Source organism: Camelus bactrianus, chromosome 17 (assembly GCF_048773025.1).
Source record: "Camelus bactrianus isolate YW-2024 breed Bactrian camel chromosome 17, ASM4877302v1, whole genome shotgun sequence".
Lineage (NCBI taxonomy): Eukaryota > Metazoa > Chordata > Mammalia > Artiodactyla > Camelidae > Camelus > Camelus bactrianus.
Genome location: NC_133555.1, coordinates 59,232,335 through 59,244,790, shown reverse-complemented (window position 1 = coordinate 59,244,790; position 12,456 = coordinate 59,232,335).

Sequence of the window (12,456 nt, the reverse complement as noted above, 5' to 3'; positions counted from 1 at the left end):
GCCTTACGCTGTTTCCCACCTGCTCCTTTTACTCAGGCTGCCCTTCCCCAAAGCCCCTCCACATCCCCCCTCTGCGCTGGATCTCTCTTTAACGAAACAGTGCGGTCTTCCCAGCATTCCCTGAGCTATCCACGTGCAGAGTACTCTCCTGTCCTTTGTGGCATTACTGCACCCGTTCACCTCAGTTGTAGATCTGTTGAAACTTTTCTGTGCTGATGTGTTTTCATGGATCCTGTGCCTCTGACAGAACAGAGAGGAGAATCTGCCTTTTACATGTACCGCCAGCTTCCACCAGGATAGGGCTTATATTCTGATAGCTTCGGTAAATAACTGTTGTCTACCTGACTGACTAAGCGTATGCACATGATCTGAAGTTCGGTTCCTGATTTATCTTGTTTTGTGTTCCTAAGAAGGGGCGACTTACCCCGAAATTACAAAACCGGAGTATGCTACTGGGACTGCAGAAGTGGCTCCGCAGGAGCTGACGGATCATAAAACACTGAGCTCTGTTGGTGGAGCACACGGAGCTTATTATACACTGGGTAAGTTAGTGAACGTGGCTGGCATTTCTTGTCCTCTGTGCCTAGAAACAAGTGTGCTCTGGAGGGAAGCGTATATGTAACTCAGCAGTAGAGAGAATGCGGGCTTAGCATGCAGGGGATCCTGGGGTCAGTATCCCGTTCTTCCAAGAAACGAGTGTGATACGTGGAAGGAAGGAAGGAAGGAAGGCGCAAAGGTTTTGTTTCGCTTCAGCAGTGTCTTCGCAGGAAAACCTAATCCTCCATCCTTTTCTGTGGTTTTTAGCCGACGCGGGAGCTGGCGCGTCTCCGATGTGGCCCGGCAGCGCCCGCCCACCTGCGGCGGCCCCGGAGGCCCAGGTAAGTGGGGTGGTCATGCTCTGTTGCACATCGTCCTGGGAAAGGTGTTCTTCCCGTTCTCCCGGCAGCCGTTCCTGGCCTCGTCTGCAGACTGAGTGTCCTGTGACGGGTGTGATGTGGCGTGTCGCTGCCTTTTTCAGACTCAAAACTCTTGCCCATGAGCCAGTGGGCTGCTTCTCCCGGGAGAACCTTGACTTGGCTGGTGCCTGCAGGAGCCATTAGGGAGTGCTTAGGAGCCGGGGCCCGCAGACTTTGACTGTGATTTTCTCGAAACAGCATGAGGAAGGTGAGCCCTCGCTCCACACTGACTTCTCCTGGCTTGGCTGACTCCTACCTGACCTCCTGCACCTGGGGTTGCTCCTGGGTCACTGAGACGGATTTCTGTGTCGTCGTTCTTTTGACGGGTGTCCCGGCTCAGGCCAGGTGATTCTCCTGTTTAGAATGTCCATTCAGATCCTGGTAACTGGAAAAGGGGCAAAGCCCTCCCTCCAGCTTTGTACGGTGTGCTTTGGGCAAATTTGAGTCTTCCTGGGTGTGGTAAACGTCACAGCCCGTCACTGTCATTTCTCGGTAGGTAAGTGTGTCTTGGCCACTGCCTCCAGTTGTACTCTGGGCAGAAAAGCCTGGCTCTCGGAGATGGTGCGTTTTTAGTAGGGAATAGAGGCTGGAAGGGAAAGAGCCCGCCATGAAAATGCTTCCTTCCCTGCGGGGGAATTCCGATGAGCACCAGAGTGCGTACGTTGTGTATGTCCCCCACCCTGCACCGGGTCGGGCCTGCCCTAGAAGCTGTTGAAGATGCTCGTTGGTCTCATGGCACACAGTGGGGTATTTCGCACGAGCTTGTACAGTCACTTTGGTGTCAGGTGTGGGGTTGAGACTCCGCACGTCACTCTCCTGTAGCACGCAGGTAGGGTGCGTTCCGTAGCAAACGTAAAATCGAGACGTCCCTGAGGATAGGGATGATTGTAGCGGAGCCTGAGTCCTTTCTGAGGACAGAATTGTCCCCTCAGGATCCCTTGGCCAGCTCCGCCGCAGGACTCCGGGATGCCCAGCTCCCTAGGGCTCTTTGCACCCAGGGGCAGCCCCTGCGGGGCGGATGAGGGCCCTTTGTGAGGTGGGGGCATAGAGGGCCTGGCAGAGTCCTGCAGGCAGAGCCCTGCAGGCAGAGCTTTGACCCTGTTGCGGCTCTGCTTGCTCGTGTGGACAATGAGATCTTCACGTCCGTCCCGTCTCCGTGTTCCTGGTCCGCGCCTGGCAAGCTTGCGTGGAGCTGGGGAAGGTGGCGTGGAGGGCCGTCCCGCCCAGAGCGCCTGGCTGTTGTGAAGGCGCTAGTTTGCCCGTGTGCTGGAAGCTCTGTGTGCAGCCTCTCGTGCAGTAGGACCCTTGGCTTCCTCCACTTCTAGACAGCGGCGGCGGCGACGTGCGGCGTCCGTGTCCCCCTGTGCGGCCCAGGCTGCAGGCCGGCCCCAGAGGGCTGGGTGGAGCGTGTGGCACCGTGCAGCTCTCTGGGCACCCGGTGGAGGGGAGGGTGCCCTGTGCCGACAGCTGCTGCGTTGGGTTTCGGCTCTTGTCGATGTTGGCGCTTTTGTCTGTCATCCAACCCAGCCCTCCCTTCTGTCCTGCAGATCACCCCGTGGGCCAGAGGGCCCCAACCTTTCCGAGGACCAGCCTGCGTGGCCTGCCCCGGGTGCGGCCCGTCGTCGCCCAGCTGGGCACCTGCACCTGGTCCCCCTTGGTGCCCTTTGCAACCTCGCCCCCCACCGCCAGCTGCTCCGCTCTGTAAGAGGAAAGCATACTCCTCTGTTTCTTCCTTGAGTCACTGCAGTAGAAGGGCAGATCGCTCTCCGGGGCTTCCCCGTGCACGGGCGGCCGTGACTGGGCTCACGGCCGTGTACCTTTGGTCCCTTAGCAGACGCACTTGATGGACCGCGTCTTCCCCGTCCTGCCCTGGGGAGGGAGGTGTCTGTTGTAGAGGGAAAGAGGGCCCTCTGACGGAGGGCAGACGTGTCGGTTCTGCACACGGGCTTTCAACAGACACCACGTTCCGGGCTCCCTGGAGGACAAGCCCGCCCCTGACACTGTCTGCAGCGAGTGGAGAACTGAACTTCCACAGCTGATGATTGGTTATGGAAGAAACACCCGAACCCGGGGCCTGTGGCCTCTTCAGTCAAGGGTCCTGAGACCTGTCTCCCACTGGGTCTGATGTGAGACTTAGTGTGATACGGGGAAGAAGGCCTCAAAGTTCTTTTGCGCTTCAGCAAACTAACATGTTTTGTACGGCAGTGAACCGTGAAAGAGTGTTTTGTATTTTATTTTATCTATGCCGAGAAGCTATTTGATTCGGGGAAGGACATATGTTAGTGCTAAATACAATGCTTGCTTAGCATGCCGAATTCTGTGTGCTCATTCCTGGTACCTCCATTTAAAAACAGAAGAAAAGAAAAAACAAAAACAAGAGCAAACTTCAAATGTTAGAAATTCATAGTGCGCAAACTGAACTTCCATATCCATTCTTTTTACGTGTTTTCCCCTTACTACTTGGTTTGAAATCTATAACAACCGTGACTTAAGCATTTTTTTTCAGAAAATGCTCTAACTCTTTGAAAGTCTTTTCTGCCACTTTTGTTTTGACACATCCACGAACGGAGATAGACGCACATGGTGGTTTTAATATACATTGGTGAATATTCTCATTAATGTACCTGTAACTACATTTTACAGATGGTGTGTCAGTGCGCCACTTTAAAGAAGAGAGAGGAAGAGAATCTTCCTGGGATGAGGTACAGTCTCTTGTTGTTAATGTCCTTGTGTGACTATATAAGTACCAGGGGATTCTGGGACATAAACCGTGGGTTGGTGTGAGTGTGCATTTTCACGTTTGCATCTGCTGATGAGAATTTTTGACTTATGCTTTTAACTTACAGTTTAGGATGTGATTCTGTGCTTAATGCCATAGGACTGGATAATGCACTTGTGTTCATTTTCCAGACTCACCTAGTGAAACCAGTGTCTGTGTGGGCATTCTTTTTTTCATGGTCTTTCCCTTACAGTTTATTAGAGGATATTGAAAAGAAATCCATCCCTGGGAAAGTTAGGTGTATCTTGGTGTTGGTTCTTGTTTTAGCCGTCCTCACTTGAAATTAATTAAGTGATGTTTCATTTTCAAGGCAGCATGTTTTGTCTTCCCATTCCACCGCCAGTAACAGTGGTCTAGTTCCCTTAAAGCCTTACGCTGTATCCCACCTGCTCCTTTTACTCAGGCTGCCCTTCCCCAAAGCCCCTCCACATCCCCCCTCTGTGCTGGATCTCTCTTTTACGAAACAGTGAGGTCTTCCCAGCATTCCCTGAGCTATCCACGTGCAACGGACTCTCCTGTCTTTGTGGCATTACTGCACCCATTCACCTCAGTTGTAGAGCTGTTAAAACTTTTCTGTGCTGATTTGTTTTCATGGATCCTGTGCCTCTGGCAGAACAGAGAGGAGAATCTGCCTTTTACTTGTACCGCCAGCTTCCACCAGGATAGGGCTTATGTTCTGATAGCTTCGGTAAATAACTGTTGTCTACCTGACTGACTAAGCGTATGCACATGATCTGAAGTTCGGTTCCTGATTTATCTTCTTTTGTGTTCCTAGGAAGGGGCGACTAAGCCCGAAATTACAAAACCGAAGTATGCTACTGGGACTGTAGAAGTGGCTCCGCAGGAGCTGACGGATCATAAAACACTGACCTCTGTTGTTGGAGCACACGGAACTTATTATACACTGGGTAAGTTAGTGAACGTGGCTGGCATTTCTTGTCCTCTGTGCCTAGAAATTTGTGTGCTCTGGAGGGAATGGTATATGCAGCTCAGCAGTAGAGAGTATGCGGGCTTAGCATGCAGGAGATCCTGGGGTCAGTATCCAGTTCCTCCAAGAAACGAGGGTGATACGTGGAAGGAAGGAAGGAAGGAAGGAAGGAAGGCGCAAAGGTTTTGTTTCGCTTCAGCAGTGTCTTCGCAGGAAAGCCTAATCCTCCATCCTTTTCTGTGGTTTTTAGCCGACGCGGGAGCTGGCGCGTCTCCGGTGTGGCCCGGCAGCGCCCGCCCACCTGCGGCGGCCCCGGAGGCCCAGGTAAGTGGGGTGGTCATGCTCTGTTGGACCTCGTCCTGGGAAAGGTGATCTTCCCGTTCTCCCGGCAGCCTTTCCTGGCCTCGTCTGCAGACTGTGTGTCCTGTGACGGGTCTGGCGTGGCGTGTCGCTCCCATTTTCAGACTCAAAACTCTTGCCCAGGAGCCAGTGGGCTGCTTCTCCCGGGAGCCCGTCGCCTTGGCTGGTGCCTGCAGGAGCCATGAAGGCTTGCTTAGGAGCCGGGGCCCGCAGACTTTGACTGTTGATTTCTCGAAACAGCGTGAGGAGGGTGAGCCCTCGCTCCACACTGACTTCAACTGGCTCGGCTGACTCCTTCCTGACCTCCTGCACCTGGGGTTGCTCCTGGGTCACTGAGACGGATTTCTGTGTCATCGTTCTTTTGACGGGTTTCCCGGCTCAGTCCAGGTGACTCTCCTGTTTAGAATGTCCATTCAGAACCTGGTAACTGGAAAAGGGGCAAAGCCCTCCCTCCAGCTTTGTACGGTGTGCTTTGGGCAAATTTCAGTCTTCCTGGGTGTGGTAAACGTCACAGCCCGTCACTGTCTTTTCTCGGGAGGTAAGTGTGTCTTGGCCGCTGCCTCATGTTGTACTCTGGGCAGAAAAGCCTGGCTCTCCGAGATGGTGCGTTGGTAGTAGGGAATAGAGGTGGAAGGGAAAGAGCCCGCCGTGAAAATTCCTCCTTCACTGTGGGGGAATTCCGATGAGCACCAGAGTGCGTACGTTGTGTATGTCCCCCACCCTGCGCCGGGTCGGGCCTGCCCTAGAAGCTGTCGGAGATGCTCGTCGGTCTCATGGCACACAGTGGGGTATTTCGCACGAGCTTGTACAGTCACTTTGGTGTCAGCTGTGGGGTTGAGACTCCCCACGTCACCCTCCTGTAGCACGCAGTTAGGGTGCGTTCCGTAGCACACGTAAAATCGAGACGTCCCTGAGGATAGGGATGATTGTAGCGGAGCCTGAGTCCTTTCTGAGGACAGAATTGTCCCCTCAGGATCCCTTGGCCAGCTCCGCCGCAGGACTCCGGGATGCCCAGCTCCCTAGGGCTCTTTGCACCCAGGGGCAGCCCCTGCGGGGCGGATGAGGGCCCTTTGTGAGGTGGGGGCATAGAGGGCCTGGCAGAGTCCTGCAGGCAGAGCCCTGCAGGCAGAGCTTTGACCCTGTTGCGGCTCTGCTTGCTCGTGTGGACAATGAGATCTTCACGTCCGTCCCGGCTCCGTGTTCCTGGTCCGCGCCTGGCAAGCTTGCGTGGAGCTGGGGAAGGTGGCGTGGAGGGCCGTCCCGCCCAGAGCGCCTGGCTGTTGTGAAGGCGCTAGTTTGCCCGTGTGCTGGAAGCTCTGTGTGCAGCCTCTCGTGCAGTAGGACCCTTGGCTTCCTATACTTCTAGACAGCGGCGGCGGCGACGTGCGGCGTCCGTGTCCCCCTGTGCGGCCCAGGCTGCAGGCCGGCCCCAGAGGGCTGGGTGGAGCGTGTGGCACCGTGCAGCTCTCTGGGCACCCGGTGGAGGGGAGGGTGCCCTGTGCCGACAGCTGCTGCGTTGGGTTTCGGCTCTTGTCGATGTTGGCGCTTTTGTCTGTCATCCAACCCAGCCCTCCCTTCTGTCCTGCAGATCACCCCGTGGGCCAGAGGGCCCCAACCTTTCCGAGGACCAGCCTGCGTGGCCTGCCCCGGGTGCGGCCCGTCGTCGCCCAGCTGGGCACCTGCACCTGGTCCCCCTTGGTGCCCTTTGCAACCTCGCCCCCCACCACCAGCTGCTCCGCTCTGTAAGAGGAAAGCATACTCCTCTGTTTCTTCCTTGAGTCACTGCAGTAGAAGGGCAGATCGCTCTCCGTGGCTTCCCCGTGCACGGGCGGCCGTGACTGGGCTCACGGCCGTGTACCTTTGGTCCCTTAGCAGACGCACTTGATGGACCGCGTCTTCCCCGTCCTGCCCTGGGGAGGGAGGTGTCTGTTGTAGAGGGAAAGAGGGCCCTCTGACGGAGGGCAGACGTGTCGGTTCTGCACACGGGCTTTCAACAGACACCACGTTCCGGGCTCCCTGGAGGACAAGCCCGCCCCTGACACTGTCTGCAGCGAGTGGAGAACTGAAATTCCACAGCTGATGATTGGTTATGGAAGAAACACCCGAACCCGGGGCCTGTGGCCTCTTCAGTCAAGGGTCCTGAGACCTGTCTCCCACTCGGTCTGATGTGAGACTTAGTGTGATACGGGGAAGAAGGCCTCAAAGTTCTCTTGCGCTTCAGCAAACTAACATGTTTTGTACGGCAGTGAACCGTGAAAGAGTGTTTTGTATTTTATTTTATCTATGCCGAGAAGCTATTTGATTCGGGGAAGGACATATGTTAGTGCTAAATACAATGCTTGCTTAGCATGCCGAATTCTGTGTGCTCATTCCTGGTACTTCCATTTAAAAACAGAAGAAAAGAAAAAACAAAAACAAGAGCAAACTTCAAATGTTAGAAATTCATAGTGCGCAAACCGAACTTCCATATCCATTCTTTTTACGTGTTTTCCCCTTACTACTTGGTTTGAAATCTATAACAACCGTGACTTAAGCATTTTTTTTCAGAAAATGCTCTAACTCTTTGAAAGTCTTTTCTGCCACTTTTGTTTTGACACATCCACGAACGGAGATAGACGCACATGGTGGTTTTAATATACATTGGTGAATATTCTCATTAATGTACCTGTAACTACATTTTACAGATGGTGTGTCAGTGCGCCACTTTAAAGAAGAGAGAGGAAGAGAATCTTCCTGGGATGAGGTACAGTCTCTTGTTGTTAATGTCCTTGTGTGACTATATAAGTACCAGGGGATTCTGAGACATAAACCGTGGGTTGGTGTGAGTGTGCATTTTCACGTTTGCATCTGCTGCTGAGAATTTTTGACTTATGCTTTTAACTTACAGTTTAGGATGTGATTCTGTGCTTAATGCCATAGGACTGGATAATGCACTTGTGTTCATTTTCCAGACTCACCTAGTGAAACCAGTGTCTGTGTGGGCATTCTTTTTTTCATGGTGTTTCCCTTACAGTTTATTAGAGGATATTGAAAAGAAATCCATCCCTGGGAAAGTTAGGTGTATCTTGGTGTTGGTTCTTGTTTTAGCCGTCCTCACTTGAAATTAATTAAGTGATGTTTCATTTTCAAGGCAGCATGTTTTGTCTTCCCATTCCACCGCCAGTAACAGTGGTCTAGTTCCCTTAATGCATTACGCTGTTTCCCACCTGCTCCTTTTACTCAGGCTGCCCTTCCCCAAAGCCCCTCCACATCCCCCCTCTGTGCTGGATCTCTCTTTTACGAAACAGTGAGGTCTTCCCAGCATTCCCTGAGCTATCCACGTGCAACGGACTCTCCTGTCTTTGTGGCATTACTGCACCCATTCACCTCAGTTGTAGAGCTGTTAAAACTTTTCTGTGCTGATTTGTTTTCATGGACCCTGTGCCTCTGGCAGAACAGAGAGGAGAATCTGCCTTTTACTTGTACCGCCAGCTTCCACCAGGATAGGGCTTATGTTCTGATAGCTTCGGTAAATAACTGTTGTCTACCTGACTGACTAAGCGTATGCACATGATCTGAAGTTCGGTTCCTGATTTATCTTCTTTTGTGTTCCTAGGAAGGGGCGACTAAGCCCGAAATTACAAAACCGAAGTATGCTACTGGGACTGTAGAAGTGGCTCCGCAGGAGCTGACGGATCATAAAACACTGACCTCTGTTGTTGGAGCACACGGAACTTATTATACACTGGGTAAGTTAGTGAACGTGGCTGGCATTTCTTGTCCTCTGTGCCTAGAAATTTGTGTGCTCTGGAGGGAATGGTATATGCAGCTCAGCAGTAGAGAGTATGCGGGCTTAGCATGCAGGAGATCCTGGGGTCAGTATCCAGTTCCTCCAAGAAACGAGGGTGATACGTGGAAGGAAGGAAGGAAGGAAGGAAGGAAGGCACAAAGGTTTTGTTTCGCTTCAGAAGTGTCTTCGCAGGAAAGCCTAATCCTCCATCCTTTTCTGTGGTTTTTAGCCGACGCGGGAGCTGGCGCGTCTCCGGTGTGGCCCGGCAGCACCCGCCCACTTGCGGCGGCCCCGGAGGCCCAGGTAAGTGGGGTGGACATGCTCTGTTGGACCTCGTCCTGGGAAAGGTGATCTTCCCGTTCTCCCGGCAGCCTTTCCTGGCCTCGTCTGCAGACTGTGTGTCCTGTGACGGGTCTGGCTTGGCGTGTCGCTCCCATTTTCAGACTCAAAACTCTTGCCCAGGAGCCAGTGGGCTGCTTCTCCCGGGAGCCCGTCGCCTTGGCTGGTGCCTGCAGGAGCCATGAAGGCTTGCTTAGGAGCCGGGGCCCGCAGACTTTGACTGTGGATTTCTCGAAACAGCGTGAGGAGGGTGAGCCCTCGCTCCACACTGACTTCCTCTGGCTCGGCTGACTCCTTCCTGACCTCCTGCACCTGGGGTTGCTCCTGGGTCACTGAGACGGATTTCTGTGTCGTCGTTCTTTTGACGGGTTTCCCGGCTCAGGCCAGGTGATTCTCCTGTTTAGAATGTCCATTCAGATCCTGGTAACTGGAAAAGGGGCAAAGCCCTCCCTCCAGCTTTGTACGGTGTGCTTTGTGCAAATTTGAGTCTTCCTGGCTGTGGTAAACGTCACAGCCCGTCACTGTCATTTCTCGGTAGGTAAGTGTGTCTTGGCCACTGCCTCCAGTTGTACTCTGGGCAGAAAAGCCTGGCTCTCGGAGATGGTGCGTTTGTAGTAGGGAATAGAGGCTGGAAGGGAAAGAGCCCGCCGTGAAAATGCCTCCTTCCTTGCGGGGGAATTCCGATGCGCACCAGAGTGCGTACGTTGTGTATGTCCCCCACCCTGCGCCGGGTCGGGCCTGCCCTAGAAGCTGTCGGAGATCCTCGTCGGTTTCATGGCACACAGTGGGGTTTTTCGCACGAGCTGGTACAGTCACTTTGGTGTCAGGTGTGGGGTTGAGACTCCCCATGTCACTCTCCCGTAGCACGCAGGTAGGGTGCGTTCCATAGCAAACGTAAAATCGAGACGTCCCTGAGGATAGGGATGATTGTAGCGGAGCCTGAGTCCCTTCTGAGGACAGCCTTGTCCCCTAAGTAGCCCTTGGCCAGCTCTGCCGAAGGACTCCGGGATGCCCAGCTCCCCATGCCTTTTTGCGCCCAGGGGGAGCCCCTGCATGGTGGAGGAGGGCCCTTTGTGAGGAGGGGACAGAGAGGGCCTGGCAGTTTCCTGCAGGCAGAGCCCTGCAGGCAGAGTGGTGACCCTGGTGCGGCTCTGCTTTCTCGTTTGGAGAATGAGCTCTACACTTCCGTCCCGTCTCCTTGTTCCTGATCCGCGCCGGGTAAGCTTGCTTGGAGGTGGGGAAGGTGGCGGGGAGGGCCGACCCACCCAGAGCGCCTGGCTGTTGGGAAGGCGCTAGTTTGCCCGTGTGCTGGTAGCTCTGTGTTCAGCCTCTCGGGCAGTAGGACACTTGGTTTCCTCCACATGGAGACCGCGGCGGCGGCGGCGTGCGGGGTCAGGGTCGTATCCCCGTGTCCCCCTGTGCGGCCCAGGCTGCAGGCAGGCCCCAGAGGGCTGGGTGGAGCGTGTGACACCGTGCTGCTCTCTGGGCACCCGGTGGAGGGGAGGGTGCCCTGTGCCGACAGCTGCTGCGTTGGGTTTCGGCTCTTGTCGGTGTTGGCGCTTTTGTCTGTCATCCAACCCAGCCCTCCCTTCTGTCCTGCAGGTCACCCCGTGGGCCGGAGGGCCCCAACCTTTCCGAGGACCAGCCTGCGTGGCCTGCCCCGGGTGCGGCCCGTCGTCGCCCAGCTGGGCACCTGCACCTGGTCCCCATTGTTGCCCTGTGCAAACTCACCCCCCCACCGCCAGCTGCTCCGCTCGGTAAGAGGAAAGCATAGTCCTCTGTTTCTTCCTTGAGTCACTGCAGAAGAAGGGCAGATTGCTCTCCGGGGCTTCCCCGTGCACGGGCGGCCGTGACTGGGCTCACGGCCGTGTCCCTCTGGTCCCTTAGCAGACGCACTTTATGGACCGCGTGTTCCCCGTCCTGCCCTGGGGAGGGAGGTGTCTGTTGTAGAGGGATAGAGGGTCCTCTGACGGAGGGCAGATGTGTCGGTTCTGCACATGGGCCTTCAACAGACACCACGTTCCGGGCTCCCTGGAGGACAAGCCCGCCCCTGTCACTGTCTGCAGCGAGTGGAGAACTGAAATTCCACAGCCGATGATCGGTTATGGAAGAAACACCCGAACCCGGGGCCTGTGGCCTCTTCAGTCAAGGGTCCTGAGACCTGTCTCCCACTCGGTCTGATGTGAGACTTAGTGTGATACGGGGAAGAAGGCCTCAAAGTTCTTTTGCGCTTCAGCAAACTAAAATGTTTTGTACGGCAGTGAACCGTGAAAGAGTGTTTTGTATATTATTTTATCTATGCCGAGAAGCTAGTTGACTCGGGGAAGGACATAGGTTAGTGGTAAATAGAATGCTTGCTTAGCATGCCGAATTCCGTGTGCTCATTCCCGGTACCTCCATTTAAAAACAGAAGAAAATAAAAAACAAAAACAAGAGCAAACTTCAAAGGTTAGAAATACATAGTGCGCAAACCCAACTTCCATATCCATTTTTTTACGTGTTTTCCTCTTTCTACTTGGTTTGAAATCTATCCCAACCGTGACTTAAGCATTTTTTTTCAGAAAATGCTCTAACTCTTTGAAAGTCTTTTCTGCCACTTTTATTTTGACACATCCATGAACGGAGATAGACGCACATGGTGTTTTTAATATACATTGGTGGATATTCTCATTAAAGTACCTGTAACTACATTTAACAAATGGTGGGTCAGTGCGCCACTTTACAGAAAAGAGAGGAAGAGAATCTTCCTGGGATGAAGTACAGTCTCTTGTTGTTAAGGTTCTTGTGTGACTATAAAAGTACCAGGGGATTTTGAGAAATAAACCGTGGGTTGGTGTGAGTGTGCATTTTCAAGTTTGCATCTGCTGATGAGAATTTTTGACTTATGCTTTTAACTTACAGTTTAGGATGTGATTCTGTGCTTAATGCCGTAGGACTGGATAATGCACTTGTGTTCATTTTCCAGACTCACCTAGTGAAACCAGTGTCTGTGTGGGCATTCTTATTTTCAGGGTCTTTCCCTTACAGTTTATTAGAGGATATTGAAAAGAAATACATCCCTGGGAAAATTAGGTGTATCTTGGCGTTGGTTCTTGTTTTATCCGTCCTCACTTGAAATTAATTAAGTGATGTTTCATTTTCAAGGCAGCATGTTTTGTCTTCCCATTCCACCGCCAGTAACAGTGGTCTAGTTCCCTGAATGCCTTACGCTGTTTCCCACCTGCTCCTTTTACTCAGGCTGCCCTTCCTCAAAGCCCCTCCACATCCCCCCTCTGCGCTGGATCTCTCTTTAACGAAACAGTGCGGTCTTCCCAGCATTCCCTGA